Here is a 15,728-nt window from a genome sequence, read left to right on the forward strand (position 1 = left end):
GGGAGAGCTTTATCGACGATTTTGAGTCGTTTACGAGGGATATACTTAATAATCTTGGCAAGGATCGATTGAAGAAGATCAGGGATTACCTCCGTGAAAATAGAGTATACGTACGGAAGGAGGCAAGGAAGTCAATTGCAGACGGCCTCTTAGGAGCTATTCATGAACCAACTCCCTCAAAATGGCCTACTGATGACCCTACCGACGACCCTGTCGACGACCCTACCGACGACCCTACCGACGACCCTACCGACGACTCTACCGACGACCCTACCCCACCTCTACTATCGACTGCTCCCATTCAAACTACCCCAGCTATAGACTAGCTCGCCCTACAAGGAAGCTTCGGAAGAGAGATCACCAACTTAGCTAAGCTCTACACGGACGAAGTCAAATACTCTAGTGAACAAGATAACTTTAATTTTAAGTTTAAGATCTTCTAAAACTACTGCCTCTAAGCCGGCGTCCCTAAGCAAGTGTATATTATTGCTATTCCTACTATACTCCGCGGCCTTGCTCTTAAATACTACTTCACCTACCTTAAAGATCTTAACCTTCTCGAGAATATATGCATAGGCCTTAAATTATACTTTAAAGGCGACAAATATAAACGCGATATCCTATCAAAATGGAATGCAATTACGCTTAAATAAGTCACTGCTTAAAAAGGACTTAATATAGGCCAAGCATTTCAGGTATTAATTGACGAGATGTGGTAACTATAACGCGGGTTAGCAAAGGACCTTTAAAATAACACGATATTCTATAATAAGCTCCTTACTGCGTGCTAAGACGTATTAGCTTGCAAACCAGCCTACTTTTAACCCGCTACTACCCTCGCCGGCCTTATTAGCGACATTAAATCCTTAATCGCGACGTACGGTAAATAAGAACAAGAGATTAAGTTATTCTATACCGACCGACAATACTACCCCTCCGACTAACGATACTACCCCCCTAACCGTTAACACCGCAACAAGGGCAAAAAGTGCTTTGTATATAATAAATCTAAATATTGGTCTATAAACCATATAAAAGACGAAAGGGACCGAAGAATACGTTAATATGTCTCCGACTTTAAGGGCAGCAACGGTGATACTGAGGATAACGTTAAATAAGGAGATTAGGGAGCCTCTAACTTCTATCTTAATATAGAACCCTATTCTAGTTATTATAACAACCCTAAGGCAGAGGTGTTTTGGACCAAATTTTCAAGGGAACAGGAATAGAGACTATGGACTTATTTACCACTTTTCTTATTTTCTTAGTTGTTGCCAGTGTCTGAATAAGGTTTTGCAATACGGTGGATACGGTTGCTTATAACCAATTGGGTTAATCACGTGAGCTAAGCGAGCTTAGGAGGTCTATCAAATTCCACCTATAGAAGTAGAAGAGAAGAACGAGACAAATACAATTAAACCAAAAACCCCCCCACCGTGATTCCAACAGTAAGGAATTTAAGCAGTACGCTATAACATTTAGAACAATTACAAAAAGCGTACCCGTTAAAGCCTATAACTTAATTGGAATAATAGAACGCTATTATAGTCCCCTTCGCCGTATATACCGTATTATTACCACGGAACTACTAGACATTAATAAAGACATAGCTCTATAAATGGCTTTTAAGGCAATTAACGATTTAGTAGGCCCTAACGGCCTTATACCCACCTTACTGGTATTTAGAGCTTACCCGTATATAGTGGAATCCGATATACCTAACCCTATAGTTATATAACAAGCTGTAGCCCTTAGGAAAGCTATAAAAGAAGTTAAGAATATTAGAGCCGAACGTTAAGTAGCAGATGCTCTTAATATGCGCAACGGCCCTAAAATAACCGCAATTTACGACCTACTACTTAACTCACTTATACTGGCATAGAGAGAAGGACCTATAGGCCAGCCTAGTTTTTAGTCAGGTCCCTATAATCTACTTAGTATTAATAATAAGACCTATACTATACAACTCCCCTATAGCCCTGTTAACTTTTACAGTATAGTTATAAAACTATACTTATAAGAACCTAGAGATATAGAGGATATATAACCTAATAATAAAAACGAACTACCTTAGTTAATTATAGAACTACCTTAGAAACCTTAACTAGTTAAGCGAGGACGAGGTAGACCACGTAAGTATCCTATCGCAGTTAATACTGTAAATATATCCATATACTTATAAGATAAAAATAAGACTAATAGTAAGTTTATAGCCTTACGATAAAAAGAGGTTAAAGGACTACTTAAGAAAGGAGTCTTTAAATTAGTTAATATTAAGGACGTACCTTAAGGCAACAGAGTATTTAACTCTAGATTTATTGATGAAATTAAGAATCCCGGTACTAACAAGGCCTTTAAGAAATCAAGACTAGTTATATAGGCCTATAATAACCTAGAAAAAGACCTTATACTAACCTAATTACCTATAATTTAATAAGTTAGCCAACGCCTTATTCTCTGTATTACGGCTATAACCTAGACTAATAATATACACCTTTACTTACAAGATATCTTATAAGCCTACGTTTAGTTAATTATAAAACTAAATTAAGACTTCTATATCCGAGCACCTCTTAAACTTAGTATAGCACTTAGAGTCTTACAAGGCACAATCCTTAAGGTCGTCAGACCTTTATACAGCATCTTAGAAGCAGGCAATTATTAGTTTAAGACCTATTATAACTACTATACTAAGGAGTTAAATATAAACCAATTTACTTACAACCCCTACTTACTTTACCTTAATAATTCTACAAGCTTTGGAATAGTTGGCCTTCAGACTAATAATACCCTCTTCTTAGCCAATTCGGTTTTTGCAGCTTTAGAATAAGAAAAGATTAAGAAAGCAAAGTTTCTAACTAAGGAACGCGAGTACCTTACACTAGAGCACCCAATTAAGTTTAACGAAGGCATTATTTAATAACAGGACTATATAATTATACTTATATAGGAGCGCTAATACTAGAACCTAACCCTTGTTAATATTAAGGAAGCTATTATAACAACTAGCTCCAGAGGTATTATTCGTACGGCACTCACACCTAAGGACTAATACGTCGCCCAATAAGTAAGAGGAGCTTATATTGCGTCCGTATGCCAGCCTAAAGCTTCTTTCAATTTATCCTACGCTGCCTAGGTAATTAACCCTGACAAGAAAGACACAAAACTACTTAATAAGAGAATTTAGTGGCAAATTAAAAACTTAATAAGAGGTTTAAGCTTTGTTAAACTTAATATAGAGATACTTTAACTGCTTATATTTACCAATTCCTTATTTATAAACAATAAGGACCTCTTATTACAAATTAGATATATCCTAGTACTAGCAGACTTATCAAATAAGGTAAATATCGTCCACTAGTCCTTAGTTAAGTGTAAGAGAGTCACTAGAAGCGTACTAGCCTCCGAATTATACGCTATGGCCTATAGTTTTAACATCGGCGCTGTAATTAAGACCACAGTTAAATTATAACTCAATATTAGCCTACCGCTTATCCTTTATACCGATTTTAAGTTAATCTACAAATGCCTTATTAAGCTAGGAATAACACAGGAGAAGAGACTTATAATTAATATTATGTACCTACGCCAGTTATATAAAAGACGTGAAATAGCTAAAGTTAAGTAGATTAACGGAGACAGCAACCCTGCGGACGCTATAACTAAAAGTAAACCGTTATTAGCCCTTAAGCGACTTATTAATACAAACCAAATTAAGTTAGAGATGGTAGAATGGGTAGAATGTTCTACCGATAATAGCGTTAATTTAGAGGCATAGGGTAGGGAAGGAAGGGAGGAGAAGTGCGTATATAGATTTCTCGGACTACATAGTTATAGCCTACTAGTTCTTCGTATTTTCTAAAGTACTTCTAGTGTAGCTAGAAGCGTTGGACATATCGCGAGGACGGCTAACGCGCTAGTAGTAAGCGAACTAATAGTGCGATGGCAGAATATGGTAGAATATAGCAGGACATAGCTAATACGCTAGCGATAAGCGAGCTAATGGCGAGGTGGCAGAATATGGCAGAATATAGCAGGACGCGCCTAATATATATATGTGACGCGCGTCGTAAGTAGAAAAACAATAATCCACTAACAATACCGCATAGTATATATCATTGTGATATATATATTCTGCACGTTGTTAAAGCATACTAACATTTACTGTCGGTATACTTTAATATAGTGTAATAGACATAGTATATATGCAGTGCGGTGTGTAGTTAGATTCTTAAGGTTCTAAGTATACGCCTACCTATTTCCACTACAAAGATATTAGTTCCGCTTACCGCCCTTAATTAAGCTAATAGCGATTTTCCATACCGGGTATAGAAAATCCTAATTAGTCCGCTTAACAATAGAGCCGGTAGAATTCTACACCGCTACCCTATAGAATTCTGCCATATTCTACCTACCCGTCTTCCTCTACCATATTCTGCCTACCCGTCTTCCTATACTAGCAACTCTTTAAATGCTAGGAAACCAATAGAACCTCTTTTATAATAATAAGTATGTTTTAATACGTAACTGCTTTTAACTTCTTTATATCAAATCTCCTTTTATATTAAATATCCTTCCGTTCCACCCATTTTATAGCCTATAGTTCTAAATAATTAGTATTAATTAACTTCTTAAGAGCCGTAAATGCCTTGCTCTTAGTCATTAAGTTAGCAGGGTTACTATTACTATTAATCCACTTAACTTCTGTAATCTTTTTACGCTTATATAACTAATAAAGATATATAACGTCTATTATAAGGCGTTTCTCTTATATAGTGCCTAGCTTAACAAGATATTTGTAAAGTAATTTTAAGTTAGTATAAAGTATAAGTGGGAGTTCGATTTATAGGAGTTATTTAATAATTAACTTAATTACGGCGCCGATATTAAATCTATAGGCCATTATATAAAGTTTTAAGGCTAGTACGCTTCTAGTAACTCTCTTACACTTAATTAATAACTAGTAAATAATATTAGCCTTATATAACATGTCCTCCAATACCAGTACGTATCCTATTTATAATAAGAGGTCCTTATTATTAGCGAATAAGACATTAATAAAAGTAAGTAGGCGTAATATATTAATATCTAATTTAATAAACGTAAGGCCTCTTATTAGATTGTCGATCTACAGTTATAGTTGTTTATTAAGTGCTATAACATCTTCCTTTTTAGGGTTAATTACTTAGGCGGTAAAAGAGAGATTAAAGGAAGCTTTTAGTTGATATATAGAGGTAATATATATACCCCTTACGCGTTACGCAACGTATTATTTCTTTATAATTAGTATATTACGGATAATACCTCTTAAGCTCGTGGTTGTAGCTATTTTACTAAGGTGGACTATATTTAGGTTCTTACACTAGTATTCCTAGGTTATTGTAATATTGCCTTCCTAAGAGAGTTAAATAATACATCTGTTAAATTTAAGTGACTATTTAACCATAAGTTGCTCGCGCTCTTTTGCAAGAAAGTAAGCCTTTTTTAGATGTTGTTGCTCCGCGTCTATAAAGGTAGTATTAGCTAGAAAGAGAGTATTATTAGTTTAAAGGCCGATAATACCAAAGTAGTTAGAGATGTTGCTCTATAAGAGGCAAGGGTCGTATATTAATAAGTTTATATTTAACTCCTTAATATAGTAATTATGGTAGGTTATAAACTAGTAATTACCTACTTCTGGAACACCGTATAAAGGCTTAATTACCTTTAGGATTAAGTTCTTTCTAATACCTAGTTAGCTTCCCAGTTTATAAGGTAGTTAGATATAAAAGTCTTAATTTAGCGTTATAAGAGACTGGATATACGCCTAGGAGATATCTTATAGGTATAACTATATGCCGTTACCTCGTAGTATTGCTGTAATGCATAGAATAAGGCATTAGCTAGCTTGTTAAATAGTAAGTAACTAAGTTAATACGATACCCTTTTTAGGATTATTATATACTTAGATAATAAGTCTCGATTTCTTAAAGGCTTTATTAGTATTGGGGTTCTTAATCTTATCTATAAATTATAAGTTAAAGATTCTAACTCCTACGGGTACGTCCTAAGGGTTAATTATCTTAAATACACCCTTTTTAATCAGTCCTATAATTTCCTTTTAACGGGACGTCTTAAACTACTTATAGTTGCTATCCTCTTATAAGAATACGGTGATGTTAGCGGTATTAATATAAGAGGAATACTTACGGGGTCTTCCTTTTCCTTAGTAAGGTGGTTATACTTCTCCAGTTTTAGTAAAGGACGGTTTCTATATAGAGACGGTTTCTATAGACGGTTCGTATATACAGACAGTTTTGTTAACTTAAATATTATTAACTTAAGTGCCGTTACCTTAAATATCTTTAGCTTAAATATTTCTGGGGTCTATTAAGTATGGTTTAACAGCGGTACTATAGAACTTCGTAGGGCCGTTAGGTAAGTTAATAGCACACATTTCCCCCTTAATATTTAATAGATTATATAGTCCTACCCAGTATCTAGGTTGTCCTATATTACCTTCTCTTTAAACTAGTACTAATAAGTTAAGGGGTAGATCGTAAATTGCGGTAGTGCTAGGGCTATTATATATATTAAGTGCATCTGCAACCTAGCGCTCTGCTTATATCTTCTTTACTTCCTCTATAGCTTTCTTAAATATAATCGCACGCTATATTACTATAGGTAAAGGTATATCAGACTCTGTTATTTGGGGGTACGCTTTAAATACTAATAATATAGGTATTAGGCCGTCTAGTCCTATAGAGTTGTTAATTGCTTTAAAGACTATTTATAGTACCCTATCCTTATTAATTTCTAGTATCTTAGAAGTAATAATGTGGTATATATATCGCAAGGGGCTATAGTAACGCTCTACTATACTAATTATGTTATAAGCTTCAACCGGTACGCTCTTTATAGTAGTGCCTATATTAATCGCATATTGCTTAAACTCTCTACTAATAAAGTTCTTACCTATGTTATATATAATCACATCTAGGGGGCCTAGGTATGTGTTAATCTAGCACGCTTATAACATGTCCCATATATACTTAGCGCTAATATTTTATAACTATCTACCTGCTTAAAATTGGGTACCTTTATTAATAATATAAAGTACGGGCTTGCCGTTAATATATATAATATTAACAATAATACAGTAGTTAAAATTAACGTTGTCTTTTAAGGTAAATCTAAATTTGCCTAGTGACTTTCCGTACTTTTAACAGTATAAGTAGTAGCGGGTAATATACTTAAGGGTTTTACGATTAGTATCGTTTTTATAGCTAGCGCGGTCCAATATTTTTTTTAAGTCGCTCTACTAACGAATATCTAAAGCGTCGGTGTAGGCGTCGCAATTCTATATTAGTTAAGTAGTATAGGTTTTGGTTAAAAGACTCCGTAATAAACACGTGTAATAAAGTATTTTATAGTAGAAATAGGTATCCGAATTAGCGTACGACTAGTACAGTCTTTAAGGGGGCTATTAGGACATTCTTTAGGTTATTAAAGTACACTTATAAGTTATCTATATCTGCTAGGCAAAGCAAAAAGGGGGTATTAACTTTGGTAACGTAAAACTCTACTATACCTATTAGTGTAGCTACCTTAATAGAACCAATAGAAGATATAGAACCTATTCCGAACTATACGCTAACTGTGCCTCTTATAGACTTGTTTAACTATACTTTATTAATCTTTTAAAGTGCGAGAAACTAACTATATCCTACTATAGAACGTTTAGAGGCTCTAGTATTAATTATTATACCTATAAACTTTATAGAGGTATAGCGTAAGGTTGTATTATACGCAAATAGGTTTATGTTAGTAGGGAATATATCTATTATAGTATTAGTAGTTATAACTACGTGGCTATATACTCTATTAGCTAGTTCTAATACTATAGCAGTCGCATTATCTAGTTTAATCTCACTATATAAAGTGTAGTATATTATAGCCTAGTTGTCTTTATTTAATAGAGTGCTAGGGTCCATATTAACTACTAAAGCATTAAATACGTTGGTGATCTCATCGTTTTCATTATTGTCCTCGTCGTCGTTGCCTTTATAGTCTATAATATATTGCTTTATTCGCTCCTAAAAGCGGTCCTTAAACTTATTTTTAAACTTAGTCTTAGACTCTTCTTACTCCTCTTTAGTATGTTTCTATAAGTAATATCCTTCCTTATTATATATAAAGCAACGTAATTTCTGTTGGTTGCGATTATATAGGGGGTTACTGCAATTACTACAGTTATTATAGTTGTAGTTATTATCTCTTCTATAGAATCGTCGGTCCGTAAAGAAAGTTTATATCTTCTCCATATGCTCTTTCTTATATACTATAATAGACGATTAAAGTTTATTAATAAGGGCTTTAAAGTTATTTAGTAGGTTAGAGACTGTATATCTATATACTAGTATTCCCTAGTAAGAAGTGACGATTTTATTATAAAGGAAGTCTATAGTTTATAAGGTGGGTCTAAGGCCGTACTATAGTTAGCGAAGTCTATAAATTAGTAATTAGAGATATTTGCTTATAGACTTGTCTATATTTCCTACCATTACTATTATAAGTATAATGGTATTCCACTTATCTAGGTTCTTACGTTAAAATCCTAGTCCTTTAAAGAAATTCTAAAGGTGCTTGCAAGCTTTGGCAAATAATAGGTAAAATAGTTAGTTTATATAGAAGTGGTCTAAAGCTAATCCTTTTAATATAGTAGGGAATGCCTTAAGGTAGGCTTCTTAGGGTACATCCGCTTAATTACAGATGTTATAGAATATTATTAATTTATAGTCGAGGCTTTTGTTTATACCACCGTATTTCTGCTTCTCTATATATATCTTAGCTGCATTTACAATTTCCTTTCTATAACTAGTTGCAGTAATAGGGCGGTTCTCCTCGTCTATAGGTTATACGTAGAGTTACTATATTATTATTACAGATTAAGGTATAATAGATAGTGTAAAGGTAAAGGTAGTTATAAGTTAAGGTATAATAGATAGTATAGAGGTAGAGGTAGTCAGTATACTAGTTAGTTAGGTTACAGTAGCTTTAGCTTGTTATTACTCCTCTAAAGTACCCTTTATTATATATACCTTAATCGATCTAAATAGCATTAGTCCATACTTATTATCGGCTAATTTAATTATCTCTCTACTCTATTTAATTTAGTCTTCTTTTTATACTATTTTGTATAAAGACTAAGGGAGCGTTTTGCCTTATTTATAGTTAATATTAACCTATACTCCTCTAATATTTAGGTAATTATATAGTTGCTAAAGCTAGTATAAGGGGACTTATATAAAGATATCGACCATAAAGTCCTTAAAATCTCCCTAGAACGATTCCTAGAGTATTAAGTCTAGCTAGTTATATATCTCCGTGTATACGTACATCTTATATCATACATAGTCGGTCAGCTTATCCTTAGTGACTTCTATTAGGTTAATTCTATCTTCCTATTTAGCTACTTCTTCCTTCCAGTCTTTCTCTATTCCTAATATCTTGTATTTTATATATTATTTAAGTAGGTAAAGGTAAGGATAAGGGTGTTCGTAGGGTAAAGGTAGTGGAACGGTTGAGGTAGTTAAGGAGGCGGTTAAGGAGGCGGTTAGGTAGGATAAGGTGTTTTATATAGTAGTCCTCTAAAATAAATAGAATGAGATATCTAGTAGTCGTTATAAATACTAAACAAGTACTTCTAGGTAGTTTCTCTTCTTCTCTTTAACTAAAATAGGCTAATATAAAAGGTGGATAAGTATAACTATTTTCTAATTTGCTGTAAGGTGGACAGTATAACTGTCTTCTAAGCTATCTACGTGTTTCCTAATCTGTGCGCGCTTACTAGTCAGTATTAGTATGCTTTAACATAGTATAATAGACGTAGTATACGTGCAGTGCGGTATATAGTTAGATTCTTAAGGTTCTAATATCGGGAAAATATTCGTAGGCTGGGTTTCAAGTCGACTTTATTAAGCGCGTTTCGCGTAATTAATATGCAGTTAACCAACTTAATACATTTAAAAGTTAAATGACACGCAGTTGACTAACTTAATATATTTAAAAGTTAAATAATATATAATTAACCTATAATTAACCTATAATTAACCAACTTAATATATTTAAAAGTTAAATAATATACAGTTAACCAACTTATATATTCCTTAATATATAATTAAGGTAATATAATAGATTATTTTTAAGTTATATGCTTAAGAGGCTCTATACAAAGCTCTATATAAAGCTTTACGACAGAGGCTCTGTATAAGGCTCTGCACGAGGCTCTATATAAGGCTCTATATAAGGCTCTATATAAAGCTCTGCGTATAGATACTCTATATAAGGCTCTACACAAAGCTCTATATATAGAGGCTCTGTATAAGGCTCTATACGAAGCTCTATATAAAGCTCTACACGAAGCTCTACGTATAGAGGCTCTGTACGAGGCTTTACGCAAAGCTCTACGTACGGAGGCTCTACACGAAGCTCTATATCGGGTCCCCGTACATACCTCTACTAAGTTACCCCCTTTGCAGCCACCTTATTTTTTACCCTTCCTTATATCCTCCCTACCTTAGGAGGTACTGGAATAGCAGCTAGTAGAGGACCGTCGCCAGAACTAGACAACCGTCGCTAGAACTAGACGACCGTTGCTAGAACTAGATAACCGTCGCCAGAACTAAACGACTGTTGCTAAGACTAGATAACTGTTGCTAGAACTAGATAATAACCGTTTAAATAACTAGCCAGCAAACACTACAAACGATTTAATTAATTGATTAATTGAATTAAACTAGAGCTTTAATATCGGCCCGTTACTAAATCGAATTAAGACTTCCTAGGGAGGCACCCTAGATAACTACCGTTTAAATGTACAGCTAGCGAACGGCTATAGAGAACGATTCGAATTAATAAGAGCCTTTAATTAGGCCGACTCCTCCTCTAAATTAAACTAGACACTGACGCAGGCAGGCAGGCAGGTAGGTAGGCAGGTAGGTAGGTAGATAAATAAGTAGGTAGGCAGACAAGTAGGTAGGCAGGCAGGTAGGCAGGTAGGAGAGAACCGTTGCTAGAACTAGACGACCGTCGCCAGAACTAGACGACCGTCGCCAGAACTAGATAACCGTCGCCAGAACCACGACCGTTGCCAGAACCAGACGACCGTCGCCAGAACTATGACCGTCGCCAGAACCAGACGACCGTCGCCAGAACTATGACCGTCTTGCCAGAACTAGACGACCGTCGCCAGAACCAGATGACCGTCGCCAGAACTAGATGACCGTCGCTAGAACTAGACGACCGTCGCCAGAACTAGTAGACGATCGTTACTAGAACTAGACAACGACCGTTTAAACAACCAGCCAGCGAACACCACGAACGATTTAATTGATTAATTGAATTAATCTAGAGCCTATTACCGAATCGAATCGAATTAAGGCCTCCTAGGGAGGTACCCTAGATAACCACTGTTCGAATATATAGCCAGCGAACGGCCATGGAGAATGATTCGAATTAATTAGAGCCTTTGATCGGGCCGACCTCTCCCCCGAATTAAATTAGATACTATAGGCAGATGTAAACAGGTAGGCGATATAGATAGGTAGACAATGCAGATAGGTAAACGATATAGATAGGTAGGCGATGCAGATAGGTAGGCGATGTAGATAGGTAGGTGATGTAGGTAGGTAATGTAGATAGGTAGACAATGTAGACTAGTAGACGATGCAGACAGGTAGGCGATATAGATAGGTAGACGATATAGATAGGTAGGCGATGCAGACAGGTAGGTAATATAGATAGGTAGGTAATGTAGATAGGTAGATAATGCAGACAGGTAGATAATGTAGATAGGTAGGCGATATAGATAGGTAGGTAATACAGATAGGTAGGTAATGTAGATAGGTAGGTAATGTAGACAGGTAGACGATATAGATAGGTAGCAGATGTAAATATAATAGATTATATAAAGAAGTGTATATAATTTATCTTAATAGCTTTATAAACGGCTTTAAAGTAGCCTTTATTATCTAAAATTATAAGTTATATAGGTTGCGCAGGTTACGTAGGTTGCGTAGGTTACGTAGGCTATGCGCAGGCTACGCGCAGGCTGCGTGTCAAATGAACTCAATATAGGCTGGTTTGTCAAGTTGGTTAATGCCCTTAATGGCCCACTAACGACGCCAACTTCTAGCAGCTAAGGTCATTTACAAGGGACAATATTTTGCCGATAAAGTACACGCCTACCCATTTCCACTATAAAGATATTAGTTCCGCTTACCGCCCTTAGTTAAGCCAATAGCGATTTTCTATACTAGGTATAGAAAATCCTAATTAGTCCGCTTAACAATAGAGCTAGCAGAATTCTACACCGCCACCCCATAGGATTCTACCATATTCTACCTACTCGTCTTCCTCTACTATATTCTGCCTACCCGTCTTCCTATATTTACTATTAAGGGTAAATGTCTACTACTATATAGAGCTCTCTATAGACTTTAACGATTGCCACGTCTTTAGCATAATAACTTTAGTAATTAGCTTGTTAAATTAGGGTTAAAGCCCGTTAATAGTAAGCCGTGTCTCTACTATAATAACTCACTAATTATATTCTTCTATATAGACGATATCTGCGTCTCCTTTACTAGAGAAAATTAATTAGAGCTCTAAAGCTTTAAGGAAGCACTAATAAAGAAGTATAAGATAAAGGACCTAGGTGAACTATCCTAGTTTTTAGGAATTTAAGTCTTAAGAAATAGGAGTTAGAGGAAGCTATAGCTCTATTAAGACTTCTATATTAAGAAGATTACTAATATATTTTACCTAACTAATATACGCTTAGTTAGTACACCTATAAGCACTAATAAGCTCCTACCTAACCCGGAGAAAGCTTTAAAGTAGGAGATCTACGTCTACTAAAGGATAGTTAGATTACTACTCTACGCAACCTATATTATAAGACTTAATATAGCTAGAGCTTTAGGCAAGCTATCGGAGTTCCTATAAAACCTCTTACCTCTATATAACGCCGCGGCCCGTTAAGTAATTATATACCTTTATTAAACGAGGACTCTCGCCATTAAATACTTAGGAGAGAATTTAGGAAGTTAAGCCTTTACGGGGGCAAGTAACGCGGTATTTAGAGACAATTTAATAAGCAGACGCAGTATGGAAGGATATTTGTTCACCCTATTTAGAGGAGCAATTAATTAGCGCTCTACTAAGCAGATATTTATAACGAAGTTAAGTACGGAGGTAGAGCTTACGGCTCTATTTTATATAGAAACGGAGTTAATCTAGTAGAGTCGCTTCTTTAAGGAAATTAAATTATCCTTAGATAAGGAACAAACAATTAGCTATAATAATTTATAGACAATTAGACTGCTTATAAAGGACGGATAAGAGCTCTCTATAAAGCTTTAATACGTTAATATATACTATTACTAGCTTTACTAAGAAGTATATAATAGCCGAATTAAAATTAATTAGACGCCTATAGCTGCTATAGTCGCAGACAGCTTAACAAAGGCCCTACTACGTTAGAAGTATAAGGCGTTTATTTAACAGTTAAATCTTATTAATATTAAGGATCTAATTTAATTTAATTTAAATAATATTAGGCAAGGTAACTATAGAGGATTTCCTTTAAAACTTAACACCAAATTACCTATTGTAACTTTTCGTTCTATTTTCTATCCAGCTGCTTAGTCAAGACTGAGCAGCTAGGGGGGTATGTCAACCGTTGAGGTCACTCTCAGGTACTACCTTAAGACTCACCACCCTGTTCTCGTATATCTTACTACTGTCTCGGTCAGCGACTCGGTCAACGACTTGGTTAACGACTTAGTCTCCGACACGGTAACCAAATTAGTCTACTACCCTTTTTCTTATGTATTTATAGAGGCTCTAAAGCCACATTCAATAGACAGAGTTCTTCTTAGTGACTTGTCCGTCCGACACCTACGTTCGAGCTAGGCCACTATAGCTTGAAATTTCTCCGTACCTACGTTACTAGGGGCAGCACAGGATAGATTTATGCGAAAATACCTTCTTTAATCGCATAAAGCCGGGTTTTCGTTACCTAAGATAGATAAGCCCGACTTAGCTAGTACTTAAGCGCTAAGGGTAGCGGCCCTAGAGGGCTAAGCAAATATATACTAATCTATACTAAGCAGAGGACGGTAAAGACATAATTACGTTAGCGTTAACTAAGTTGCTGCCTGCGAGCTAATCCTTTCTCTTTACTATATTATATACGCTACCTATTCTAAGTTAAATTAGCAAGAACCTCTAAGGGGCCTACTATTATAGGCCCAACATTGTCTAATCTAGGCCCCCTATCTTTTAGAAAAACTTATTTATAGGAACTAATCTCGCCAGACTATAACTACACGAAGCTACTTAGCTCGGCTAACCTATAACGGAACTTATATAAACCTATATTGTGCTTAACTAGTTATATAACCTTTATCTCCGTAAGATAAGGTTACATAGATCTGCATAGCCAGTAATGGCGAGCCTAACTTTAGCCCTTGTTGCCGTAGTAAAGCTTTAGCTTATATGGTACGATCTTTCTTCTACTTATAAGGATATTTCGTAAAACCCATGTCCAGTCGGCTAAGATTCCTTTAGACTGGGCCGTGATTAGCCCCCTTAACCTTAACGTAGCTTTTTACCATTAGAGCCTAATCGGCCTATTTCTTTATTGTGCTGTATAGGCCAGGGGGTTACAATGCCTCTCGAGAAGCCTTGTTCCGGCCAGCACCCAGTACTAAACTTAGATCGATATCGTTTAATCTAGCTTCCTTACTATAACCTACACCAGAGGATAATACAAGAGCTTAGGGCGTAAAAGAGGCCGCGAATCTAGTATGCGTGTTATAAGATCCGCTTTTTTAAGCAGGTAATAGGCAAACATCGTAACATTCGTTAGCTAAAAGTATAGGAAAATATAATTAGATTATAAAGAACGTAGGAAGATATATACCTTAGTAAGGAACAAAGCTTACTACGCTGCAAGGCGCGTCTTGCTATAATGCAATAATAAATTATATAAAGTAGTCTTCTTCTTAAAGTGTACTGCTGTTCTAGCCAGGAGACTAATCCGAGGTAGAACTCCGCTGGTAACTGCAGCCGAGGTAGGGGCCAAAAACGGGACCATTTGGGGGCTGCACAGGGGGGCCAGAAACGGCTACCCTCCTTGCACAGGCACGCTCAGCCTTAGTTCAGGCTTCTTCTCCCTCAGCTCAGGTAAAAGCAGCAGCTGTTCAGGTTGGCAACCGTAACTGGAACTGGGAGAAAAGAATCTTATGTTCGACTATGCAGGTAAGATTTCTTTAAAACTACATACCTGCTAGCTAGATGGCTCTAGTCTTCCCTCAGGTTCTCGTAATGTTATTCAAGATCTCGGGGACAGGGTTGCCAATCCATTGCGCATTGGTGCCAATTCCATTGGATGAAAATAAGATTATCATGTTATTTCTATGCCATTGGCTCTTGTTCTAGATACCCCTTGGGCCCTGGCCTACTGTTTGAATGGATCCAGCGCTGCCTTGATCGCATACTCACCAGCAACTATAATAATTTATCGCCTTAGTTCAAGGCACCGCTGAACGTTTAGCTCGGCCTCCTCATACTACACATGTCCTCTAGTGTTGTCCTCAAAATATCATTCTGTAGCGCCTCACTTCCGCGGAAGAGGCACAAAGAGGCAAGAATTGCATGTGATAATGCAACCTTATACCGCG

The sequence above is a fragment of the Cenococcum geophilum genome, assembly GCF_001692895.1.
Source record: "Cenococcum geophilum 1.58 unplaced genomic scaffold K441scaffold_5, whole genome shotgun sequence".
Lineage (NCBI taxonomy): Eukaryota > Fungi > Ascomycota > Dothideomycetes > Gloniales > Gloniaceae > Cenococcum > Cenococcum geophilum.